Raw genomic sequence first — 17,019 nt, 5'->3', positions numbered from 1 at the left:
CTCCCTCTACACTGTCCCATCAAACACTCACAGGGCAGGTACAGCATGGGTTAGATACAGAGTAAAACTCCCTCTACACTGTCCCATCAAACACTCCCAGGGCAGGTACAGAGTAAAGGTCCCTTTACACTCTCCCCATCAAACACTCCCAGGGCAGGTATAGCACGGGTTAGATACACAGTAAAGCTCCCTCTACACTGTCCCGTCAAACACTCCCAGGGCAGGTACAGCACGGGTTAGATACACAGTAAAGCTCCCTCTACACTGCCCCATCAAACACTTCCAGGGCAGGTACAGCACGGGTTAGATACAGAGTAAAGCTCCCTCCACACTGTTCCATCAAACACTTCCAAGGCAGGAACAACATGGGTTAGATACAGAGTAAAGCTCCCTCTACACTGTCCCATCAAACACTCCCAGGGCAGGTATCGCATGGGTTAGATATAGGGTAAAGCTCCCTCTACACTGTCCCATCAAACACTCCCAGGGCAGGTACAGCACGGGTTAGATACAGAGTAAAGCTCCCTCTGCACTGTCCCATCAAACACTCCCAGGGCAGGTACAGCACGGGTTAGATACAGAGTAAAGCTCCCTCTACACTGTCCCATCAAACACTCCCAGGGCAGGTACAGCACAGGTTAGATACAGAGTAAAACTCCCTCTACTCTGTCCTATCAAACATTCCCAGGGCAGGTACAGCACGGGTTAGATACAGAGTAAAGCTCCCTCTACACTGTCCCATCAAACACTCCCAGGGCAGGTACAGCACGGGTTAGATACAGAGTAAAGCTCCCTCTACACTGTCCCATCAAACACTCCCAGGGCAGGTACAGCACGGGTTAGATACAGATTAAATTTCCCTCTACTCTGTCCCATCAAACACGCCCGGGTTAGGTACAGAGTAAAGGTCCCTTTACACTGTCCCCATCAAACACTCCCAGGGCAGGTACAGCACGGGTTAGATACACAGTAAAGCTCCCTCTACACTGTCCCGTCAAACACTCCCAGGGCAGGTATAGCACGGGTTAGATACACAGTAAAGCTCCCTCTACACTGTCCCATCAAACACTTCCAGGGCAGGTACAGCATGGGTTAGGTACAGAGTAAAGCTCCCTCTACACTGTCCCATCAAACATTCCCAGGGCCGGTACAGCACGGGTTAGATAGAGAGTAAAGCTCCCTCTACACTGTCCCAATAAAAACTCCCAGGGCAGGTAAAGTACGGGTTAGACACAGAGTAAAGCTCACTCTACACTATCAATTCAAACACTCCCAGGGCAGGTACAGCACGGGTTAGATACATAGTAAAACTCCCTCTACACTTTCCCATCAAACACTCCCAAGGCAGGTACAGCACGGGTTGGATACAGAGTAAAGCTCCCTCTACACTGTCCCATCAAACACTCCCAGGGCAGGTACAGCACTTGTTAGATACAGAGTAAACATCCCTCTACACTGTTCCGTCAAACACTCCCAGGCAGGTACAGCACGGGTTAGATACAGAGTAAAGCTCCCTCTACACTGTCCCATCAAACACTCCCAAGAAAGGTACAGCACGGGTTAGATACAGAGTAAACATCCCTCTACACTGTTCCGTCAAACACTCCCAGGGCAAGTACAGCACGGGGTTAGATACAGAGTAAAGCTCCCTCTACACTGTCCCATCAAACACTCACAAGGCAAAAACAATACGTGTTAGATAAAGAGTAAAGCTCCCTCTACACTGTCCCATCAAACACTCCCTTGGCAGGTACAGCATGGGTTAGATACAGAGTAAAGCTCCCTCTACACTGTCCAATCAAACACTCCCAGGGCAGGTACAGCATGGATTAGATACAGAGTAAAGCTCCCTCTACACTGTCCCATCATACACTCACAGGGCAGGTACAGCTTGGGTTAGATACAGAGTAAATCTCCCTCTACACTGTCCCATCAAACAATCCCAAGGCAAAAACATAACGGGTTAGATAAAGAGTAAAGCTCCCTCTACACTGTCCCATCAAACACTCCCAGGGCGGGTAATGCACAGTTTAGATAGAGAGTAAAGCTCCCTCTACACTGTCCCATCAAACACTCCCAGGGCGGGTACAGCACAGTTTAGATAGAGAGTAAAGCTCCCTCTACACTGTCCCATCAAACACTCCCAGGGCAGGTACAGCACGGTTTAGATACACAGTAAAGCTCCCTCTACACTGTCCCATCAAACACTCCCAGGGCAGGTACAGCACAGGTTAGATACAGAGTAAAGCTCCCTCTACACTGTCCCAACAAACACTCCCAGGGCAGGTACAGCACGGGGCTAGATATAGAGTAAAGCTCCCTCTACCCTTTTCCATCAGCCGCTCCCAGGCAGGTAAAACACGGGTTAGACACAGGATAAAACTCCCTCTACACTGTCCGATCAATCACTCCCAAGGCGGTAGAGCACGGGCTAGATACAGACTAAAGCTCCCTCTACACTGTCCCATCAAACACTCCCAGGTCAGGTACAGCACGGGTTAGATAAAAAGTAAATCTCCCTCTACACTGTCCCATCAAACACTACCTGGGCAGGTACAGCTTGGGTTAGATACAGAGTAAAGCTCCCTCTACACTGTCCCATCAAACACTCCCAGGGCAGGTACAGCACGGGTTAGATACAGAGTAAAGCTCCCTCTACACTGTCCCATCAAACACTCCCAAGGCAAAAACAACACAGGTTAGATAGAGATTAATGATCCCTCTAAACTGTCCCATCAAACACTCCCTTGGCAGGTACAGCATGGGTTAGATACAGAGTAAAGATCCCTCTACACTGTCCCATCAAACACTCCCAAGGCAGGTACAGCACGGGTTAGAAAAAGCATAAAGCTCCCTCAACACTGTCCCATCAAACACTCCCAGGGCACGTACAGTAGAGGTTAGATACAGAGTAAAGCTCCCTCTACACTGTCTCATCAAACACTCCCAGGGCAGGTACAGCACGGGTTAGATACAGAGTAAAGCTCCCTTTACACTGTCCTATCAAACACTCCCAGGGCAGGTACAGCATGGGTTAGATACAGAGTAAAGCTCCCTCTACACTGTCCCATCAAACACTCCCAAGGCAGGTACAGCATGTGTTAGATACAGAGTAAAGCTCCCTCTACAGTGTCCCATCAAACACTCCCAAGGCAGGTACAGCATGTGTTAGATACAGAGTAAAGCTCCCTCTACAGTGTCCCATCAAACACTCCCAAGGCAGGTACAGCATGTGTTAGATACAGAGTAAAGCTCCCTCTACACTGTCCCATCAAACACTCCCAGGTCAGGTACAACACGGGTTAGATACAGAGTAAAGCTCCCTTTACACTGTCCCATCAAACACTCCCTGGGGAGGTACAGCATGGGTTAGATATAGAGTAAAGCTCCATCTACAGTGTCCCATCAAACTCTACCTGGGCAGGTACCGCACGGGTTAGATACAGAGTAATGCTCCCTCTACACTGCCCCATCAAACACTGCTAGGGCAGGTACAGCATGGGTTAGATACAGCGTAAAGCTCCCTCTACACTGTCCCATCAAACACTCCCAGGGCAGGTACAGCACTGGTTAGATGCAGTGTACAGCTCCCTCTACACTGTCCCATCAAACACTCCCAGGGCAGGTACTGCACTGGTTAGATACAGAGTAAAGCTCCCTCTACACTGTCCCAACAAACACTCCCAGGCCAGGTACTGCACGGGTTAGATACAGAGTAAAGCACCCTCAACACTGTCCCAACAAACACTCCCAGGCCAGGTACTGCACGGGTTAGATACAGAGTAAAGCCCCCTCTACACTCCCCCCATCAAACACTCCCAGGGCATGCACTGCACGGGTTAGATACAGAGTAAAGCTCCCTCTACACTGTCCCATCAAACACTCTCAGGGCAGGTACAGCACGGGGTTAGATACAGAGTAAAGCTCCCTCTACACTGTCCCATCAAACACTCCCAGGGCAGGTACAGCACGGGTTAGATACTGATTAAAGCTCCCTCTACACTGTCCCATCAAACACTCCCAGGGCAGGTACAGCACGGGTTAGATACAGAGTAAAGCTCCCTCTACACTGTCCCATCAAACACTCCCAGGGCATGCACTGCACGGGTTAGATACAGAGTAAAGCTCCCTCTACACTGTCCCATCAAACACTCCCAGGGCAGGTACAGCACGGGTTAGATACAGAGTAAAGCTCCCTCTACACTCCCCCCATCAAACACTCCCAGGCCAGGTACTGCACGGGTTAGATACAGAGTAAAGCTCCCTCTACACTCCCCCCATCAAACACTCCCAGGGCAGATACAGCACGGGGTTAGATACAGAGTAAAGCTCCCTCTACACTCCCCCCATCAAACACTCCCAGGGCAGATACAGCACGGGTTAGATACAGAGTAAAGCTCCCTCTACACTGTCCCATCAAACACTCCCAGGGCAGGTACGGCACGGGATTAGATTCAGATGTCATGTTGAGTTTACGAGTGTCGATTGGAAGCTCTCTCACCTCTGCTCGGTGACATGCTGCTTGTAGCTCTGTGTCTTGTCATCTGCGATGCTCTCTCTCTCTGTCTCTCCGTCTCTATCTGTGTCGGATGAGCTGTTCGATGTGTGACTTCTTGTACACTTGCTCTCTGTTTGCCTGGAGGAAGTGGCTTTCACACTCCTTTGCGCGGGTGCTGCTGTGGGCCAGAATAGAATCAGTGAATCATAGAATGACACAGTGCCTGTGTGACAGTTCTTTGAAAGAGCTCTCCAAATAGTCCCACTCCCCCCTTGCTCTTTTCCCGTAGCCCCGCAAATTGTGCCGTTTCAAATATTTACCCAATTCCCTTTTGAACGTTGTTAGTGAATCTGCTTCCACCGCCCTTTCATGGTGTTGCTCTCTTTTCGACACTGCCTGTTCTGGGTAGAGTTGAACAAAATGAGAAGGGCTCCCAAAAATCCTAGGAATACCTGAAGTGAGCGGAACTCAGTTGTTGGATTTATATTGAATGCCCCTGACGCTTGGAGGGTTGGACTCCTGACTGGTAAGCTGAGTTCCCACCGCAAAGGGGTCCTACTTGCACCTCCATTGTCAGGGTGGCTGACTTGGTAACACTCTCGCCTCGCACCTCCAACTCTCTTCCCTGGCTCCCTCTCCCTGGCAACTATCTCAAGCTGAGCCAGGCTAAGTAATCACAGGCCAGTCAGCCTCACCTCGGTGGTGGGAAAATTATTGGAAAGAATTCTGAAGGACAGTGTGGCAGAGCCACCAAGGGGACTCTGATCTTATGTACATGATTATCTTTAACAAATTATTAGCTACAGAATGAATCTGTATCTCTGTTCATATTATTCCATGTACATAGCGCGGTCCCTTTAAGGTGAGACCAAACGCGATGACGTCATCACGTTGATCACGTGATCCTCCAGCGGCGGGAAAACGTGATGACGTCATGACATCCGACTAGGGAGCCGCCCTAGTCAGCCCTCGTGGAGCCAGCAAAGAGTACAGACCTGTAATTCAGCTTTTCTATGTTTTCGTGTTAAACTCTGTTAATTAGTATTAAACATCGTTTGTTTAATAGACTGACTCGACCTCAGTCCTTTAGCTAGGAATCCAGCCATTCCTACAACAGGATAAATCTTCATTTAGAAAGACACGGATTAATCAAGGATAGTCAGCACGGATTTGTTAAGGGAAGGTCGTGTCCGACAAACTTGATTGAATTTTCTGAGGAGGTAACATGGAGGGTAGGAGAGGGTAGTGCGTTGGATGGAGTGTATATGGACTTTAGCAAGGCTTTTGATAAGGTTCCACATGGCAGACTGGTCACCAAGTTAACAGCCCATGGGATCCAGGGCAAAGTGTCAAGTTGGATTCAAAACTGGCTCAGAGACAGGAAGCAGAGGGTAATGGTTGATGGGTGTTTTTGTGACTGAAAGGCTGTTTCCAGTGGGGTTCCGCAGGGCTCAGTACTAGGTCCCTTGCTTTTTGTGGCATATATCAAGGATCTTGACTTGAATAAAAGGGGTATGATTAAGAAGTTTGCAGATGATACTAAAATCGGCTGTGTGGTTGATACTGAAGAAGGAAGCTGTAGACTACAGGAAGATATCAAGAAATTGGTCAGGTGGGCAGAACAGTGGCAAATGGAATTCAATCCGGAGAAGTGTGAAGTAATGCATTTGGGGAGAGCTAACAAGTAAAGGGAATACATATTAAATGGTAGGACACTGAGTAGTGTAGAGGAACAAAGGGACCTTGGAGTGCAGGTCCACAGATCCCTGAAGGTAGCAGGCCAGGTAGATAAGGTGGTTAAGAAGGCATACAGAATGCTTGCCTTTATTAGCCGTGGCATAGAATACAAGAGCAGGGGGGTTATGCTTCAACTGTATAAAACACTAGTTAGGCCTCAGCTAGAGTACTGTGTGCAGTTCTGGTCACCACATTACAGGAAAGATGTGATTGCACTAGAGAGGGTACAGAGGAGATTTACAAGGATGTTGCCAGGAATAGAGAATCTTAGCTATGAGGAAAGACTGGATAGGCTGGGTCTGTTTTCCTTGGAACAGAGGAGGCTGAGGGGAGACCTTATTGAGGTGTATAAAATTATGAGGGGCCTAGATAGAAAGGACCTATTTCCCTTAACAGAGCGGTCAACAACCAGGGGACACAGATTTAAAGTAATTGGTGGAAGGTTTAGAGGGGATTTGAGGGGAAATGTCTTCACCCAGAGGGTTGTGGGGGTCTGGAACTCACTGCCTGAAAGGGTGGTAGAGGCAGGAACCCCAACCACATTTTAAAAGTACTTGGATGTGCACTTGGGATGCAGGGCTATGGACCAAGAGCCGGGAAGTGGGATTAGGCTGGAGAGCTCTTTGTTGGCCGGCGCGGACACGATGGGCCGAAATGGCCTCCTTCGGTGCTGTAACTTTCTACGACTCTAGTCGACAACCTTGCGGTTGTCTTTGACCCCCAGATGGACTTCCGACCCCATATCCGTGCCATCACCAAGGCCGCCTATTTCCACCTCCGTAACATCGCCCGTCTCCGCCCTTGGCTCAGCTCATCGGCTGCTGAAACCTTCATCCATGCCTTTGTTGACTCTGGACTCAACTATTCCAACGCACTCCTGGCTGGTCTCCCACATTCCACTCTATGTAAACGTGAGATCATCCAAAACTCGGCTACCCGTGTCCTAACTCATACCAAGTCCCGTTCGCCCATCACCCACTGTGCTCGCTGAATTACGTTGGCTCCCGGTTAAGCAGCGCCTCGATTTCAAAATTCTCATCCATGTTTTCAAATCCCCCCATGGCCCCTCACCCCCTCCCTATCTCTGTAATCTCCTTCAGCCCCACAACCCCACCCCCGAGATATCTGCGTTCCTCTAATTCTGCCCTCGTGCGCACCCCTGATTATAATCACTCAACCATTGGTGGCCGTGCCTTCTGTTACCTGGGCCCTAAGCTCTGGAAACATAAAAACATAGGAGATAGGAGCAGGAGTCGGCCATTCGGCCCCTCAAGCCTGTTCTGCCATTTAATGAGATCATGGCTGATCATCTAAATTCAGTACCCTGTCCCTGCTTTCTCTCCATATCCCTTGATCCCTTTAGCCTGAACAAATATATCTAACTCCTTCCTGAATATAATTAATAAGTTGGCCTCAACTGCCTTCTGTGGTAGAGAATTCCACAGGTTCACTGCTCTCTGGGTGAAGAAATTCCTTCTCATCTCTGTCCTAAATGGCTTACCCCTTATCCTTAGACTGTGAACCCTGGTTCTGGACTCCGCGACCATCGGGAACATCCTTCCTGCATCTAGTCTGTCCAGTCCTGTTAGAATTTAATAAGTTTCAATGAGATCCCCTCTCATTCTTCTAAACTCCAGCGAGTATAAGCCTAATCGACCCAATCTCTCCTCATACGTCATTCCTGCCATCCCAGGTATCAGTCTGGTGAATCTTCGCTGCACTCCCTCCATGGCAAGAACATCCTTCCTCAGATAAGGCGACCAAAACTGCACACAATACTCAAGATGTGGTCTCACCAAGGCCCTGTACAACTGCAGCAAGACATCCTTGCTCCTGTCCTAAATTCCCTGCCGAAACCTCTCTGCCTCTCTACCTCTCTTTCCTCCTTGAAACCTACCTCTTTGACCAAGCATTTGGTCAGCTGCCCTAATCTCCTTATGTGACTCGGTGTTAAAGTTTTATTGATCACACTCTTGTTAAACACCTTGGGCAGTTTTACTATGTGAAAGGCGCTATATAAATGCAAGTTGTTGTTGTTGTGTCAGAAGGTCGTGTGTTCGAGCCCCACTCCAGAAACTTGAGCCCTAAAATCCAAGCTCACATTCCCAGTACTGAGGGAGCGCCGCACTGTCGGAGGGGCAGTACTGAGGGAGCGCTGCACTGTCGGAGGGGTGGTACTGTGTGAGCGCTGCACTGTCGGAGGGGCGGTACTGAGGGAGCACCGCACTGTCAGAGGGGAAGTACTGAGGGAGTGCTGCACAGTCGGAGGGACGGTACTGAGGGAGCACTGCACTGTTGGAGGGGCAGTACTAAGGGAGCACCGCACTGTCAGAGGGGCAGTACTGAGGGAGCGCTGCACTGTCAGAGGGGTCGTACTGAGGGAACGCCGCACTTACGGAGGGGCAGTTCTGAGGGAGCGCTGCACTGTCGGAGGGGCAGTACTGAGGGAGTGCTGCACTGTCGGAGGGGCAGTAATGAGGGAGCGCTGCACTGTCGGAGGGGCAGTACTGAGGGAGTGCTGCACTATCGGAGGGGCAGTACTGAGGGAGCACCGCAGTGTCGGAGGGGCAGTACTGAGTGAGCGCCGCACTGTCAGAGGGGTGGTACTGAGCGAGTGCTGCACTGTCGGAGGGGCGGTACTGAGGGAGCGCTGCACTGTCGGAGGGGCAGTACTGAGGGAGTGCCGCACTGTCAGAGGGGCAGTACTGAGGGAGCGCCGCACTGTCGGAGGGGCGGTACTGAGGGAGCGCTACACTGTCGGAGGGGCGGCACTGAGGGAGCGCTACACTGTCCGAGGGGCAGTACTGAGGGAGCGCCGCAATTTCGGAGGGGCGGTACTGAGGGAGCGCTACACTGTCGGAGGGGCAGTACTGAGGGAGCACGGCACTGTTGGAGGGGCAGTACTGAGGGAGCGCTACACTGTCGGAGGGGCAGTACTGAGGGAGCACTGCACTGTTGGAGGGGCAGTACTGAGGGAGTGCCGCAGAGTAAGATGGGCAGTACTGAGGGGGTGCTGCACTGTCAGAGGGGTGGTACTGAGGGAGCGCTGCACTGTCGGAGGGGCAGTACTGAGGGAGCACCGCACTGTCAGAGGGGCAGTACTGTTGGAGTGCTGCACTGTCGGAGGGGCAGTACTGAGGGAGAACCGCACTGTCAGAGGGGCAGTACTGTTGGAGTGCTGCATTGCCCTCTCAGGTGGACGTAAAATATCCCACGGTTGCTATTGGAAGAAGAACAGTGGGGTTATCCATGATGTCCTGCTTGTGGGAGCTTGCTGTGCGCAAATTGGCTGCCGTGTTTCCAACATTACAACAGTGACCACACTTCAAAAGTGCTTCAATGGCTGTAAAGCGTTTTGGACGTCCTGAGGTGGTGAAAGAGGCTGTAGAAATGGGAGTCCATTTTTTCTTTCAATGGACATTTCGTGGAGTTCAGAGGCGGGTTGGGCACCATAGCTTGTCTCCTCCTCCTGTGTACAGGCCAACATACTGGGTACTGCTAACACAGTCTGAGATCCACAGTGTCTGAGAGACAGAGCGAGGCAGAGAAAGTGAGGGAGATATAGAGAGACAGAGACAGCAAGAGAGAGAAAGTGAGGGAGAGAGACAGACACAGAAAGAGAGCGAGACCGAGAGAGAGAGACAGATATAGTGAGGGGGGAAAGAGACACAGAGAGAGAGACAGAGAAAGAGAGGGAGGGAGAGAGACAGAGAAGGTGAGGAAGAGAGAGAGAAGGTGAAACAGGAAGCAAGAGAGAGAGACAGACAGACAGATATAGTGAGGGAGAGAGAGAGTGAGGCAGGGAGGAATAGACAGAGAGACATAGAGAGATATAGAGAGAGGGAGTCAGAGAGAGAGTCGGAGAAAGAGAGTCAGAGAGAGTCAGAGACAGAGTGAGAGACAGAGTGAGAGACAGAGTGAGGGAGACAGAGAGAGTCAGAGAGAGTCAGTGACAGAGAGGGACAGAGAGAGAGAGACACAGAGAGAGAGAGAGAGAGAGAGAGAGAGACAGAGAGAGAGAGAGGCAGAGAGAGAGACAGACAGAGAGAGAGACAGAGAGAGAGACAGAGAGAGAGAGAGAGGCAGAGAGAGAGACAGACAGAGAGAGAGAGAGACAGAGAGAGAGACAGAGAGAGAGAGAGAGAGACAGAGAGAGAGAGACAGAGAGAGAGAGACAGAGAGAGAGAGACAGACAGAGAGAGAGACAGAGAGAGACACACACACAGACAGACAGAGAGAGATAGACAGAGACAGGTGATGTGCCTCAATTATTCCGAGACTCGAAGTTAACAGAACAAAAGTAAGGCTTTTATTAACTCAGAACATAACACGTAAAATAGAGAGATGTCTACCTTCAGGAGGCTGATGCCCGACTGAAGTTAGATTACAAAGGAGCCAGGTATGGGCGGAGCCCTGCACACAACCAGTTCCAGCACATTCCAATACATAATACATGAGGACTGGGGGAAGGGAAAAGACACAGAAAGCAGGCAGTTACAAGACACAGGAAACAGGCAGTGATGAATGGAATATATTTCATCACATTCACCCCTTCTATAGATTTAGTCTGTTCGGGGGTTTGATAGTCCTCTGCGACCGACGTGGCTGTTGTGGTGCCGCGGGTGTCGGCTGGGTGTCCCCGGTAGCCTCCTGGGTCTCTGCCGGGGGTGCCACCGGGGTTGTTGAAGGGGTAGTTGGTGGGGGTGCCATTGGTCGATGTTCTTCCGGGGGTGATGAAAGAATAGTGGGTGGGTAAGGGTTGCTGTGATCGTCGTCGCTGCTATTGCCGTGGTTGTTGTCGATGTCGGCTGGGGCGACGTCTTTTATGGACACGGTGTCCTCCCTTCCGTCGGCGTGCCGGACATATGCGTATTGGGGGTTGGCGTGGAGTAGGTGTACTGGCTCCACGAGAGGGTCCGTCTTGTGGCCCCTCACATGCCTTCGCACGAGTACCGGACCTGGGGTGGAGAGCCATGACGGCATGGATACGCCTGAGGTGGATTTCCGAGGAAAGACAAACATTCGTTCATGAGGCGTGGCATTAGTGGCCGTACACAATAGTGACCGTATCGAATGGAGCAAATCCGAGAGGACTTCCTGCCAGCGGGAGATAGGGAGGCCCTTGGTCCTTAGAGCTAGAGTGACTGCTTTCCACACTGTCCCGTTCTCTCGCTCCACCTGGCCGTTACCCCGGGGGTTGTAGCTGGTGGTACGGCTCGTGGCGATCCCCTTGGACAGCATGTACTGGCGTAGCTCTTCACTCATGAAGGACGCCCCCCTATCCATGTGGATATAGCTCGGCATACCGAACAGGCAGAACAGGCTGTTGAGGCATTTAATGACCGTGGCGCTGGTCATGTCTGGGCAGGGGAAGGCGAATGGGAAACGGGAGTATTCGTCCACAATGTTCAGGAAGTAAACATTGCGGTCGACGGACTGGAGGGGGCCCTTGAAATCTAAGCTGAGCCGCTCGAAGGGCCGTGTAGCTTTGATTAAGTGGGCTCTATCTGGGCGGTAGAACCGAGGCTTGCACTCAGCGCAAGTGCAGCAGTTCCTGGTCAGAGACCGAACTTCCTCAATCGAGTAGGGTAAGTTACGGGACTTTATGAAGTGGAACAGCCGCGTGACCCCTGGGTGGCAGAGGTCGTTGTGGAGGGTATGTAGCCGATCCTCGGTGGCGCTGGCACACATCCCTTGTGAGAGGGCGTCAGGGGATTCGTTAAGGGCCCCTGGCCGGTAAATGATGTCGTACTCGAAAGTGGAGAGCTCGATCCGCCACCTAAGAATCTTATCATTTTTAATCTTCCCCCTCTGTTTATTGTTGAACATAAACGCTACCGATCGCTGGTCGGTAAGTAGGGTGAAGCGTTTGCCGGCTAGGTAGTGGCGCCAGTGGCGCACTGCCTCCACGATGGCTTGGGCCTCCTTTTCCATGGAGGAGTGTCTGATCTCGGGGCCTTGGAGGGTCCTCGAGAAGAAAGCTATGGGCCGCCCCGCCTGGTTGAGGGTGGCCGCCAAGGCGAAGTCGGACGCATCACTTTCCACTTGAAATGGAGTGTTCTCGTCCACTGCCTGTAGCGTGGCCCGCTCAATATCCTGCTTAATGCTTTTGAAGGCGGCGTGGGCCTCAGCAGAGAGCGGAAAAGAGGATGCTTTCAAGAGGGGGCGGGCTTTGTCGGAGTAGTTGGGGACCCATTGGGAATAGTAAGAAAATAACCCCAGGCACCTTTTCAGGGCTTTGGGAGTGTTGGGCAGGGGCAGCTCCCGTAGGGGGCGCAATCGGTCGGGGTCTGGTCCGATTTCCCCATTCTCCACCACGCTGCCCAGTATGCAGAGGCGCGTGGTGTTGAAAACGCACTTGTCCTCGTTATAGGTGAGGTTGAGTTTTTGTGCGGTTTTCAGGAACCTCTCGAGGTTCGAGTCGTGATCCTGCTGGTTGTGACCGCAGATGGTGACGTTGTCGAGGTAGGGGAAGGTTGCCTGCAAGTGGTGGTCATCGACCATGCGATCCATCTCCCTCTGAAAGACCGAGACCCCGTTCGTCACCCCAAAGGGGACTCTGAGGAATTGGTAGAGGCGTCCGTTCGCCTCGAAGGCGGTGTACGGGCGGTCCTCTGGTCTGATAGGGAGCTGGTGGTACGCTGACTTGAGGTCGATGGTGGAGAACACCCGGTATTGGGCGATTTGGTTCACCATTTCTGATATGCGGGGTAGCGGGTAGGCGTCTAGTAGGGTGTACCTGTTGATCGTTTGACTATAGTCGATCACCATCCATTTCTTCTCGCTACCCCTTACCACTACCACTTGGGCGCGCCACGGGCTGTTGCTGTGTTCAATAATGCGCTCTTTCAGGAGCCTGTCTACCTCGGTCGCGATAAACCGCCTGTCCTCCCAGCTGTACCTCCTGCTTTTGGTCGCTATTGGCCGGCAGTTAGGGGTAAGGTTCGCGAATAGCGAAGGCGGCTTTACCTTCAGGGTAGCCAGACCGCACACTGTGAGGGGCGGCTGGGACCCACCGTACTTGAGCGTGATGCTTTGGTGGTTGCACTGGAAATCCAAACCCAAGATCACGCTCGCACATAGATTCTTCATGATTAATACTTTAAAATTATCATACACAGTTCCGTTAACGCACAATTGTACCGTGCAGTAACCCAGAATGGTCAATGTCTGGGTTTTATCGGCCATAGAGATGGTACCCTGAGCAGGGACCACTTTTAGGGAGAGTTGTTGTGCCAGTTCAGGGTGGATAAAACTCTCCGTGCTTCCACTGTCAATTAAGCATTTAACCCGGCACCCATTTACCTCGATGTCCACCATTGATTTGGATAGCGGATGCGGCCTGGTCTGGTCCACTGTGACCGATGCCACTGTAGGGCCCTGATCGAGACAAGATGGCGTCCACGCTGTCTGCTCATAAGATGGCGGACCCCACGAGGTCGGGCAAGATGGCGTCCAAGATGGCCGCTCCCACGGCGCACACGCGGCGGTGGCGGGTTTTCCGGCGGTTGGTTTTCCGGCGGGGTTCCCTCTGCACACCTTCCCGAAGTGCCCCTTCTTACCGCACTTAAAGCAGGTAGTGCCTTTCGCCGGGCACAGGTTTCTGGTGTGCTTTGGCTGCCCGCAGAAGTAGCAGTTGGGTCCTTGACGCATCGCGGCTGTCGTAGGGCTTCTGGGGGGAGAGCTGGGCCCCGCCGGTGTCGGGCTGCCGGGCGGGGAAGATGCCTTCCAAGATGGCGGCGCCCTCGGCGCACACGTGGTGGCGTGGGTGGCGCGGGCTGAAGAGTAGGCGTCCGAGTTTCTCTGGGCCATCTCCAGGGACCGCGCGGTGTCCGCAACCTGTTTCAGGTCCAACTCCGTTTTTTCCAGCAGTCTTTGCCGGATGTGAGTGGAGCTGAGGCCTGTGATAAAGGCATCGCGAACAAGCTCGTCAGTGTACACTGCGGCTTTTACATCTCGGCACTTACAGTCCTTGCCAAGCTTTTTCAGGATGCTTAGGAACTCCTCCACCGATTCCCCAGGTCGCTGTGCGCGAGTAGCGAGTAGATGCCTAGCATACACCTCATTCGTAGGCTGCTGGTAATGCGCCTTTAAGGTGTTGCAGGCGGCCAGGTACGTATCGGCGTCTTGGATGAGGGGGTAAGCCCGGTGGCTTACCCAATTCCGTAGCATTCCGGGTCTCATCTTCGCAGTGTCCGTAGCGTCTTTGACGGCTGCGGAATTGTCCTGGAAGAATTCCATACAGTCAAACCAGTGTCTGAAGCGTCCTGATGCGTCCGGAGCATGTTGATCCAAATCCAAACGTTCGGGTTTCAGGAGTTGATCCATAGTGTTGAAAATTGAGTTAATAAAATTGATGTGCCTCAATTATTCCGAGACTCGAAGTTAGCAGAACAAAAGTAAGGCTTTTATTAACTCAGAACATAACACGTAAAATAGAGAGATGTCTACCTTCAGGAGGCTGATGCCCGACTGAAGTTAGATTACAAAGGAGCCAGGTATGGGCGGTGCCCTGCACACAACCAGTTCCAGCACATTCCAATACATAATACATGAGGACTGGGGGAAGGGAAAAGACACAGAAAGCAGGCAGTTACAAGACACAGAAAACAGGCAGTGATGAATGGAATATATTTCATCACAACAGGGACAGACATAGAGAGAGAGAGAGGGAGAGGGGGAGGGGGAGTGGTTGTGTGGCCTAACTGGGTTTAATCTTGTTGCAGTGAGTCAGAATGTGACCACGTCCTAGTTCGAGGTGTGATGTGCATGACCAACCAGTCGGCCACAATGGAAACACTGAAAATACCGCTCCGACCATGGGTTTGACATGGACTCAAGTTGGCCATCTCACACTGGCCGCAGTGCCCACCTCTCACTGAAGCAGCCCGTCAGCCCCCTGCCCTGTGAAAGGCTAAACATCCCAGCGGCATCTCATCCACACACGGGCTGTCAGAGTCTGTCCACAGGACACCGGGCAACTCACCCAGTGTGGGACTGAGCCCCACACACCCAGAGCAGGAAAGGCCCAGGCTTCATCCCCGGCCTAGTGGTCAGTTAGCCTGATCTCACCCGGTGTGGTACTGAGCCCCCCACACCCAGAGCAGGAAAGGGCCAGGCTTCATCCTCGGCCCAGTGGTGATCTCACCCGGTGTGGACCTGAGCTCCCCACACCCAGAGCAGGAAAGGCCCAGGCTTCATCCTCGGCCTAGTGGTGAGTCAGCCTGATCTCACCCGGTGTTGGACGGAGCCCCACATCCAGAGCAGGAAAGGGCCAGGCTTCATCCTCGGCCCAGTGGTGATCTCACCCGGTGTGGACCTGAGCTCCCCACACCCAGAGCAGGAAAGGCACAGGCTTCATCCCCGGCCTAGTGGTCAGTTAGCCTGATCTCACCAGGTGTGGGACTGAGCCCCCCACACCCAGAGCAGGAAAGGGCCAGGCTTCATCCTCAGCCCAGTGGTGATCTCACCCGGTGTGGATCTGAGCTCCCCACACCCAGAGCAGGAAAGGCCCAGGCTTCATCCTCGGCCTAGTGGTGAGTCAGCCTGATCTCACCCGGTGTGGGACGGAGCCCCACATCCAGAGCAGGAAAGGGCCAGGCTTCATCCTCGGCCCAGTGGTGATCTCACCCGGTGTGGACCTGAGCTCCCCACACCCAGAGCAGGAAAGGCCCAGGCTTCATCCTCGGCCCAGTGGTCAGTTAGCCTGATCTCACCCGGTGTGGGACTGAGCCCCCCACACCCAGAGCAGGAAAGGCCCAGGCTTCATCCTCGGCCCAGTGGTCAGTTAGCCTGATCTCACCCGGTGTGGGACTGAGCCCCACACCCAGAGCAGGAAAGGCTCAGGCTTCATCCTCGGCCTAGTGGTGAGTTAGCCTGATTTCACCCGGTGTGGGACTGAGCCCCCCACACCCAGAGCAGGAAAGGGCCAGGCTCCATCCTCGGTCTTTGTTCAGCAACACTAGCGGCTGACTCCGTGCTTTTGAGTCAAATATTTACCACCTAACCCGACCTTGTCTCCAGAATTGAACCGATCGGGGCCTGTGTGGCCCAGCACCATTCAGCGACCTCCAGCCCAACCGCTACCCCCTGCCCAGGCAGAACCATCGCTCTAGCCAGAGTCCGGCGGGCTCGGGCTGCTCAGAGCCGAGAGAAAGAGAGACAGTGACAGGGAAAGAGAGGCAGAGAGAGAGAGAGAGAGAGAGACACACAGAAAGAGAGACAGTGACAGGGAAAGAGAGGCAGAGAGAGAGAGAGAGAGACACACACAGAAAGAGAGACAGTGACAGGGAAAGAGAGGCAGAGAGAGAGAGAGAGAGAGACACACAGAAAGAGAGACAGTGACAGGGAAAGAGAGGCAGAGAGAGAGAGAGAGAGACACACACAGAAAGAGAGACAGTGACAGGGAAAGAGAGGCAGAGAGAGAGAGAGAGAGAGACACACAGAAAGAGAGACAGTGACAGGGAAAGAGAGGCAGAGAGAGAGAGAGAGAGAGACACACAGAAAGAGAGACAGACAGAAAGGCAGAGTGAGGGACAGGGAAAGTGTGAGAAGGAGTGAGAGAAGGAGTGAGAGCAAGAGAGAGACCTATTGAAAGAGTGACAGAGCAAATCGGGGAGAGCCAGTGTGTGAGGAAAGAATGAAATGGAGATTCAGACGGTGTGAGAGGGGGTTATTTTTATTATTCATTGACGGGATGTGGGCGTCACTGGCAAGGCCTGAATTTACGAGCCATGAGAAGCTGCTCTGAACACAACTGTGTGTCTTGTTAGGTCATGTCAGAG

This window comes from Somniosus microcephalus, unplaced genomic scaffold (assembly GCF_052327205.1).
Source record: "Somniosus microcephalus isolate GS21.2 unplaced genomic scaffold, FLI_Smic_1.0 unresolved_chr2, whole genome shotgun sequence".
Lineage (NCBI taxonomy): Eukaryota > Metazoa > Chordata > Chondrichthyes > Squaliformes > Somniosidae > Somniosus > Somniosus microcephalus.
The sequence above is the reverse complement of the archived record's forward strand: the minus strand, read 5'-3'. Positions refer to the sequence as shown.